The sequence below is a fragment of the Fundulus heteroclitus genome, chromosome 17, assembly GCF_011125445.2.
Source record: "Fundulus heteroclitus isolate FHET01 chromosome 17, MU-UCD_Fhet_4.1, whole genome shotgun sequence".
Lineage (NCBI taxonomy): Eukaryota > Metazoa > Chordata > Actinopteri > Cyprinodontiformes > Fundulidae > Fundulus > Fundulus heteroclitus.
In genome coordinates this window covers 13,161,977-13,170,402 of record NC_046377.1, presented here as the reverse complement: position 1 = coordinate 13,170,402, position 8,426 = coordinate 13,161,977, and the positions used below count along the sequence as shown (strand labels likewise).

The window sequence follows — 8,426 nt, the reverse complement described above, 5'->3', positions numbered from 1 at the left end:
TGCAAGCTTTAGTTTGAAAAGCCGATTTGATAACTTTTTATACTTTTTAAGCAAATATTTTGTGCAGCATGTTCACACTGTTGGACGCAATCCACAATTTTGAGTTCTGAAAATAAATGAAAGTTTGAGATGAAAAATAAAATTGTAGGACTCCTGACTAAATACTTACGTATTGAACAATAATGCTGTTCAGTTTAAGGCTATGTTGCAATAATTGTTATCGTGAAAACCTCTTTTTGTTTTGTTTTGTGTTGCCCTTAAACGGTTTTAATGCCGTTTTTTTTTTTTTTTTTTTTTTTTTTTTGCTTTAGCCCGGGCGGTTCTGGAAGGGTCAGAAAATGCGCAGGTGGATCAGGTCGTTAATTAACGTTCTGCCCGTTCAGCGGAAGCACAGTGCTCACAGGTCAAGACTTTGTAGCTTTAACGTTACAGTTTGAGGTTTAATAAATTATAAAATGTCTCTGAACACCGGGGCTTATTTATATGAAAGTCAGATGAAGAAAAGTTCGAGGTAAGATTGTTTATGATTGATTTGGTATCCCCCACCCCCATCTGCCTGCGCGTGTTTGTCAAGTGGCCAAACTGTGAGCGCCATTTGTTTATTTTATCGGAGCTAACTAATATAAAATAACGGAATGGTGTCCAGTCAGTGGCATATAAATTTTTTTTTTATTCTTCACGGCGTTTGTGTTATTTTCAAGACAAAAACAAAAGCTGTTCAGTTCAGCTGCTTTTGTTTTTATATGTCCAGGTACTACTTCCGGTTTGGCCAGTTTTATCCAAAATGGCTTAACAGTTGTGGGTATTGCTGTCTTTATTGTTATGTGGGAAAGGTTTATTAATTTTCACGACTGTCTTGACCAAAGAAAAGAAAGAAAAATAAATAAATAAAAAGAACGCTGTTTGAAATATAAACTCCATGGTGCGTTCAAGTCAAGTCGTACAATATATTCATAGAAAATGCTTCATGCACATAATATAATAATAATATTTCACCAGGGGATTTTTAAACAAATTAATATTCTTAAACTTTCTCAAGTGGTTTTACTGCCATAATATGGTTTTATTTAATGGTTACTGTGTATTCAGTTCTATAAAGGCGCATAATGGGTCAGACCAGCTATTGTTTATTTTTGTTTTGTTTCCATAGTGTGTTGTTGTCTTTTGATTTGTCCCAGATTAGTACCCTTAAGTAGAATCTTTGAACAAGAATGAAATATTAATAATTTTTTAAATTTTATTTTTATTCAGTTCAATTAAATTTTGTTTATATAGCTCCAATTCACAACACGCAAATGGTAAATAACTAGTGGCTGTGCCTCACCAGTCAGCTAGCTGAAAGAAGGTAGGCATGCTTTTCGCTCTGTTACAAGGCAGTTTTGCAACGTTACCCATCATTCTTTTAAAGGTAACTTTCTTGTATAAATGCAACACATTAGCAGACAACTGGTTTGGCTCCGACTGTTACTGTGACGAACCTGGACAGCAAAATTATGAAACATACTGGACAATATGCACTGAAACAACTGCTGAATTTAGCATTTTAGTTAATTACCTTGTATTTTAGTTAGTTCTATTAACAAAACTGCATAGACTTTATGTCTAAATGACATTATCATAACCCTGATATATTATTTTAAAAGCAGTCTTGTGTTTGTATTTGAAATGAAAGGATTTGCTGCATTTTCTGTATTAAAATTATGTGCATATACCATGACATCTTAAACAGATTGGATTTTGGCTCAAGATTATCCTACTATGAGAATCTCACTGGTTTATGCCTAAATGTTATTTTGATCTACTCATTAAACTTTTATTATTTTTTTGCCTTGAACTCAATATATTAGTAGTTGAGCTGTCAGATTTTTATGAAATGGTCACAAAGACTACATGTGCCTAAATGGACATCGCATTTACAGCGTGCACCCAATGCACAATAGATGTCTTTTACTCAGCTTTGAACCTGACCTTGGAAGTGCTGCTCTCCGTGGCAATGGACAGTTACTTTAACTTCCCTGATATTTAAAGATAAAACAATAGCCTGAGTATCATATTAAAAACATTTGTTTCTTTCGCCACCAATGAAGAGTGTTTTACAGTTTTCTGATGGTAATACACTGTTAATGTATCACATGCAGAACTAACTAGACTTTTTGTCAGATGTTATAATATAGTGAAGAAACCTAAACAATATGACAGTAAAATCACTTGAAATAATATGTTATTTAGGGAGCATTGAATGATTATTGTGCTGTTGGCAGTAAAAAAAAAAACCCTGCATATAATAATTTCAAAGGATATTTTAATTTTTATTCAAATATTTATTTCAGTTTATTCTAAGGGGCACACTTGAATGCACCATGAGATCATCACCCCTGGCCAGACAATGGTGCGTACAAGTGCAGCGACTTGACAGTGCACTAGTGGGGAAACACGTGTTGGTGGCAGAATTGGTTTTGACGCAACAAAAGGTTACAACGAAATATGTTTAAACATGTTCACTGAACTGTGCAGGTGCAACGCTGGGGGTTGCATGTGGCTGTCTGGTTGTAAAGTTTCTGTGGCCTGTAGGTGGGGCTATGATGCAGTGTTTCAAAGCCGCCTTCTCTGGAAGCAGAGCTGGGAGTGAGGAAGGCAGGACAGAGGGATGCAGCAGTAGGCTGTGGAAGAAAAAAAAAACTCTGGATAGAGCATGTTTAACTGGTTAAGGGTGGTTGCTGAATGCTCAAATACTACTAAAAGTTTTTTTACACTCTTTACAAACTCTGTGGCCAGTCATTTTACATGCAGACTTTCCTTCTTTGAAATCAAGAAATCCCTAAAAATGTTGCCTATATAATATGTAGTCAGTGTTGATGGATTTTGTTTTAAACGGGCTTAATGTGCAGATAAGGCTGTTTTATGGGGAACGCGTTATTCCAGCACCACCATGCAGCCTATTTCGCTGAATACATGATTACATAATTAGGCTTTTAGAATATTAATTGCTTAAAATGCAAAAAGGGGTGGTGAGGGTGCGTTCCCGAGGCATGTAAAATATCATCATTAGGAGTGGGGAAGCAGATTTAAATCCCTCACAACTATGCAGGGGTCGTAATTATGTTGCTGTGTGTGCCTAATCTCTGCCTTTAAATGATCCCGAGATTAGATATACAAATCCGATGATCTGATCATTTCACCCCTATTGTAAAAATTCCTATTTCGGCATTGCCAAATCCCATTCCTAACGGGATGAACGCATTACATAAACACTGTTCTGGCATCACTATATTTCCCATCGCTATAAATTACATAGTTTGGTTGGTTTTGTAAAACATTTTGTCACTTAAATGACACTAGTCTTGTCCTTTAGATCCTCTCGAGGGGTGTTTATAGCCTAAAATGCGCATTGAGCCCCCAGCCAGGCTGCTAGAATTTAAGATAAACTAAACCTCCACACCCACCCTCCGCTTTGAGATGTGACTGCGGACGAGGCAGGGACGCAGGTGAAAACATTCGACGGAGCTCCATCCTCTAGACCCGAAGCTAAAAGCACTCTGCTTGCCTTCCTCTCCACCTCTGCCCGTCCCTCCCTCCCTCCGTCCTCCCTTCCCTCTCTCTTTCGCACTCCGCTGCAGCAGCCTCAGCACCTCAGTAGGGCAGGAGCACCGCACTGAGTCGCATCTACAGTACGCGCACGCACACAGACGCAGCCTCCTGCAGTACACCCCGCGTACGGCGCAGCGGCTTTTCCCACGGCATACCAAGTGCGTCCTCGCCGGGAGATGGGAGGTGCGGCTCCCGGGTCTCAGAGCGCTCAAAGCGGCGCGGTGTAGTGTCCTGCTGGTCGGAGAATGCCGCTGGTAGTCTGCTGCTATTTCTTTTCTCAGTGCAGGAATCGCATTTTAACTGCGCCGCTGCCGAGGATTTAAAGTGAACAAGCCGCCTGATCAGGATATATTATTCTGAACATTTCTCATTTTTGGGGGAGAGAGAGAGAGAGAGTGAGCGGAGTTGGGATTTGCTGTGGAGGTGCCCCTTCTCCGCAGTGTCGATGCGGTTGTGACTGATTTCTGCATAGATTCCAGGTAAGGAAATTGCCTTTTAATGACGTTCGCTCCCACCATCGGGACTGTTTTATTGCGCCTTTGATGCAGTTATAGCCGGAGATGAGGCTGGGCTTCCCACTGCACCAGCCAGGTGACAGGAGGCGTGTTGCACCTGTTCTAGCTGCGCCATGCCCTCTCTGCTCAGGCGACTTTATCCCGCTGCAGGATCAGTCACCTGTCTCACACAACAGCATGACTTTTTCCACATTTTGGACTGCAGGAAACTAAATTACCCACCACTTCTCTTGAATCGGGACCTTATGTTCTCCGGGTCACCTCATGTTCGCGCAGCGGTGCCCTTCGCATGAGCCGCAGAGAGCAACATCCCAAACTGTACATCCTCCTCTCGCTAAATGATTTAATATTCGGTCATACATAGAGTCTAAAAGGATGGAAATAATGTGCAGGCTTGGTATTGAATATACGTGCGTCTCGTCTCCTTGACTTCAGAAGGAATCAGTCTAGACTTTGCTCTAAATAATTGAAACAGTCAAACTAAGTAACGCTCTATTTGCCAGGGTTTTACCAGAGATACTCCGTATAATTCCCAGACATATTTAAAGAGAATCGCTTTTTTTTTTAAACTGCTGTAGTTCAATATGATCAATTTATCAGGATTCAGGTTGGATGGATTTAATGCAAACTAATGTTGTTAAGCAGTTTTCCAACAAATATCCATAATGGATAAAGCCACTTGCTCTGTACACGTTAAAACACGTTTGTTTGATGCATCCTTCTCTCAGGAGGGTTCAGATCGGTCTTCTAACCCTTTGAACTGGTGCCTCCTATACGGGGCTTAACATCAGGGACAACCTCATGTTATCAGACTCGTCTCGTCTAAGTTTTATGTCAGTTAATTTTAATGTAGTGACAGCACTGTTATTCTACATATCCAGATACTATTTTAGTATTTTGGACTGTGGTTTATGCATTTATTTTAGTATTTTTTTTTTGTTTTTTGTTTTTTAGTGTGCCTGAAAGTAACCATCATGTGGCTAATAATGGGTAGACAAACATTTAAGTAGTGGCTACGTTTTCTTCTGACCATAAAACATATAGGGATCTTTTTTTCAATACATAAAGCTAAAAAAATGAGGAATCTTCTTTTGTTGCATTGTTGGGTCCACCATCACCTTGCTCAACCTCACTGAGGGTCATCTTCATGCAACTCTGTCATCTACATTTGGGTCTTAAGGTTTGTTGGTGCTCAGGCTGATTTTGAGAGAGAAGCCTACCATTGCAGGCTGTTAATGAATGCTGCACCTTCAGCCTTGTAGTATCAGTTATGTCTTGGTCTAAACTTGTGACTTGTGCATTTCCCCTCATTCTGTGTATCCTCCTTCCTCTCCCCCTTTGCTGCCACCTTTATTTTCACCTCATTCACAGAAAGCGGGCTCATAACAGCAGTGGCTCTGAGCCCCTCTACTGGTTTCTCCCCCCCTCTCTCTCTCCCTACATCCACTTGCGACTCTGACTACATGCTTCAGTTCAGTCTTCCTCTTGCAATCCCAATTTAAAATTATCCTTTCATTCTTGTAAAGATCAGGATTATTTGTCAAATGTCTACTTGGCTTTGGAATTATGAATCAAAAGCCCTAAAACCGTACTTATTTAATTTAAATCACCCTCAGTATGTAGATGAAAGGACAAGGCTGTGTGTTGGAAATCCATAAGGGGCAGTGTGGTTCACAGGCTTGCGAGGGAGATAGTTTGATCCCTTGTGCTAGTTTTCTTTTGTTATGACAAATTGCACAATTCTGGCTGAAATCTTTGCTCTCGGAGAACCTGGTTTGACACCAGCATCATGTAGATTCTTGAATATAGCCATTAAAAGCTTTTAGGGAATAACCTCCTGGACACTACTTAATTTGCATTTTGCCAAGCTAAATGTTGGCTTTGCTTTGCATCTGTTATTGTGACCAGTTTTTGCTTTATTTGATATTTTGTTTCTGCATCTTCTTACTCTTTAGCTGTGTCTCTTCTGCTGTTACTGTAGTCCTGGAGGTAAAATACTTAGTACCCTAGCAGTATCATTGCTTTGCATCCTTGTCTTTTTACCAAATTCCGACTGAGTGTTGACCTCTGTGAAAGCAGAGCTCCGCTCATTTTTCCTTCCTTCCCCTGTGTGCTGTCAATCAAAGGCTGCCATAGGAATTGGAACAGCAGTCTTTATTGGCACATAAGCACCTCACATTGACACACCAGCCCCGGTCCGTCGGCCAATGTTACGGCTACAGCGTTGCAGTTTGGACCTGCAGAGCAGGCCTTGTCAATATTATGATTTGCTAATGGATAAACTCTCACTCCGGCCTTAGTAGTGAAGACATTAAGTGCGTTTTGGGGGCAGTACCCTTGCAAGAATAAGCACCACATAAAAATCTTTGCAAGGTATTCATGTCAAGGGGGAAACTAACTGAATATGAATGGGGGAAATCTCTGACAGATTCTCCATAGTGATATAAATGCCTAGTGGCCATGTAGGCAAGATCCAGCGGAAGTGTGTTTGTGTGGCTGAGTGTGGGCGTGAATGATGCATCTGTGAATGGCTGGCGAGGCCCCATATGAATACTTCGGTCAAAGAGACGTATCGTCATGTCAGACTGAATGATGCGTCTGTGAATTAGACCTGAATGGAGTTCTCTGTTTGTTCTCGTTCTCTCTCCCTCTGTTTCCCTCCCTCCCCTCACTCACTTGTACACACTTACACCCCTCTGGGCTGTGACAGGACTACCAGACACAAGCCAGTGTCCAATTAGGCTCGCTCCTCTCTCACGCCACCAAACACCACAGAGGAGATTGCAAATTGTATTTCTGTGTCCCCAACTGTTCTTCCCACCGTGTTGTGTCTAGCATATTTCTGAGCAGTAAGAGACAATAAGGACAGGGACGTTAACCTCTAAGTGGGTGTTAGGTGGTTTGATCCTGTTTTCTGCTTTCTTAGCCTGGATGACTGTTGCAGTCTTCCCTTATTCACTTTTCTTGTACTTTTTCACATTTAGTGATTCTACAGGAAACGATAACTTTTATGTTGTTATGGATTTGTGAGACGCACCATCACAAAGTAGTGCAGTGTTGAAGTTGAAGGGAAATACATACAAGTGCTGCATGCGTTTGTATTCAGCACCCCCGAGTGAGCACTTTGTTGAGCGCCTTTTGCTGCAGTTACAGCTGCAAGTCTTTGGATATGCAATATGTCTCTTCCAGCTTTGCAGTTCTAAATTTTTACGTGACGAGGCCACAATTGGATTTAGGTCTGGACTTTCACTGGGACATTGTAAGACATTATGATGCTGTAATCTAAACCGTCCCATTGAAGCTCTGTCTGTACTTATACTAGTTGCCTTCCGGATTCTCCTGTATTTAGCTCCATCATCTGCCCATCAAGTAGGACCAGCTTCCCTCATCCTGCTGAAGAAAAGGCTGATGCTGACGCCACCATAAGACGCCATAGGGATGTGTTCAGTGGAATTTCTAACTTCTTCCACATGTTTTGTGCATCTCCTCTATTGGCTTGTGCTAAACCATATCTCTTCTGGCTTTGTTTCAACAATGGCCTTAGTTCATCCTATGCTTCTATAAATGTCAGATCGTGGAGTGCACCGCTCAGATTATTGGTTTTCCTCGCACTACCTGAGGTGGACAGCAATGCATTAGTAGCTTTGCTGTTGTATCATACTTTTGAGTCCTGTTTTAAATTTCTTCACAACTTTATCCCTGATTTCGTGATGCTGTTTGTTCATTTACATTCTCAAACAAAACTTTCAGGCCTGCACAACACAGCTATACTTATGTAATACTCACATCTGGGCCCAGTTTAGGGCAGCTGCCTATACCTGATTTTATTTAGGGCTGTCAGAGTCAAAGGGAAAGAACACAAATGCATGCCACGCACTTAATTTATTTTTTTATTTTTTTTGGAAAATACGTTCCTTCCTCTTTAGAATGATGCTTTGGTTTCTGTTGCACTAGCACATTAAATCACAAGTTACATGAGAAAAATGTGGAGAGGCTTAGGTACTATGATTAAAATGCTTTTGACATTTTCACTGTGGAGAGAGTAGTTTTTCTTGTTGCTTTTAGGGATAATTGTTTATTTGATTTGTTGTACAAGTATAATTTCTTTTATATAGATTTAAATTTTAATGCAGGGAACTGTATGCGGCTTTAAAAGAATAACAGCTTACTAGTTTGTAATTAGGCCTTTTGTTATGCATCACGAAGCTACATATCGATGTTGGCCCCAGCAATGACAGCGGAGATCCGAACTGAGGATCTCCAAACAAAAAGCTTTGTGAATGCTGTGAGAAGAAATCAATACACGAGACAGCATCTGTTTTA

General features: G+C 40.7%; 1 protein-coding gene across 2 annotated transcripts in view; it reads left to right on the top strand.

Moving 5' to 3' along the window:
• Positions 1 to 408: 408 nt before the first annotated feature.
• Positions 409 to 8,426, top strand: part of plxna4 (plexin A4) — a 301,699-nt gene continuing 293,681 nt past the window's right edge. The window contains exon 1 of one of the 2 annotated variants that reach the window (XM_036149188.1): positions 409 to 511. The gene's annotated coding sequence lies outside the window, so the exon portion shown is untranslated. Of the gene's footprint in view, positions 512 to 3,681; positions 4,068 to 8,426 lie in introns of those variants that run through there. The other variant, XM_012850624.3, reaches the window with a different exon arrangement.